Below are 1,251 nucleotides of genomic sequence, written 5' to 3' on the forward strand. Positions count from 1 at the left end.
TTTTACTTCACAGTAACAAAATATATCATGGTTTCACAATTCTCAATGTCAGTTTTGATACCACAGCAAAATCTGAATTTCAAACACTTATTTTATGTAAAGTTTATTTTGTTTCTGTACATTTATTAAAATTAGAAAGTTTCATTCAAAGATTCATTTGACACTATTTAACCAAAGTTTTTATTTTTTATGAATAAAACTAAAAGCTGAAGATTTTTGTGGTTAATCATTCATCAGTGCTTCTTTTTCCACGTTCTGATTCCTGCCAAACGATTTTTTTTAAAGGTCCATCGATTCACACTTTATATCATCGCTATGCTATGTAGTGACATATCACCCAGTCCTAACATGCAGTAGCCTAATGCTTTAAACACATTTGACAAGCTAGTTGATAAAAATTAACAACCGATCAAGACTGGTTGGCTAACGCTATTTCCCCACTTGTCTGTGCTCTTTTATTATTTCGTGTTAACTCAAGGCAAATCTGAATAATGCACTATTTTAACTTTAATCAACAAGTAGAATTGATCATGAAATCGCTCATTCAATGCTGAGTTGTAGTGTAGTTCACAGGCATGAACCCCCCAGGGTTTAATTTTAAAAGGTATGTGACAAAATAGAGTAAACTACAAATGAGCTATGAAAAAACTACGACTTTTTTTGTCTCTTCTGATTTCCGGTTACTATCTGCTTCAAAATAAAAGTCCTATTCGTAAGCAAAGCGTTCCTTTGAGAGAAGAATCTTCATCTGTTGCAGTATTGTGTGTATTTTTTACAGTCTATGGTTGCACCCAGAGCCGTTTCAACGATTCACGAATGACAATGACAATTGTCTGTATTGACAATTCTTGAAGAATAATCATTATTATAGTCAAATCCTCGCTTATAAGCGAATAGCAGAAATATCACGAAGAAAACGTAGTTAATATCATCTTTAAAAATCCATCTTAAACAGCTTTATGCATACAAAGACATTCACATAATATTGCATACACATGAATACACATAATATTGCGCATTATGTGCATGAATTTGAATTATATTTATGTTTAGCAAAACTATGTTTTGATGAGCTGAAAATGGCAACAATTTGAACTGAGACGCATTAAATTACATTTCCACTCTTAACTAAAATAATAATCAGGGCATGCATCATGACGATCATGACACCATTTCGTCGTGACGTAAAAGAACTGGGTTGTGTATGAACCTGAACCGATTCTTTGAAATGAACTGTTCTAATAAATCGAA

Source organism: Siphateles boraxobius, unplaced genomic scaffold, assembly GCF_051911475.1.
Source record: "Siphateles boraxobius isolate OS27281-9 unplaced genomic scaffold, OSU_SipBor_1 48, whole genome shotgun sequence".
In the NCBI taxonomy this organism is placed as follows: Eukaryota; Metazoa; Chordata; class Actinopteri; order Cypriniformes; family Leuciscidae; genus Siphateles; species Siphateles boraxobius.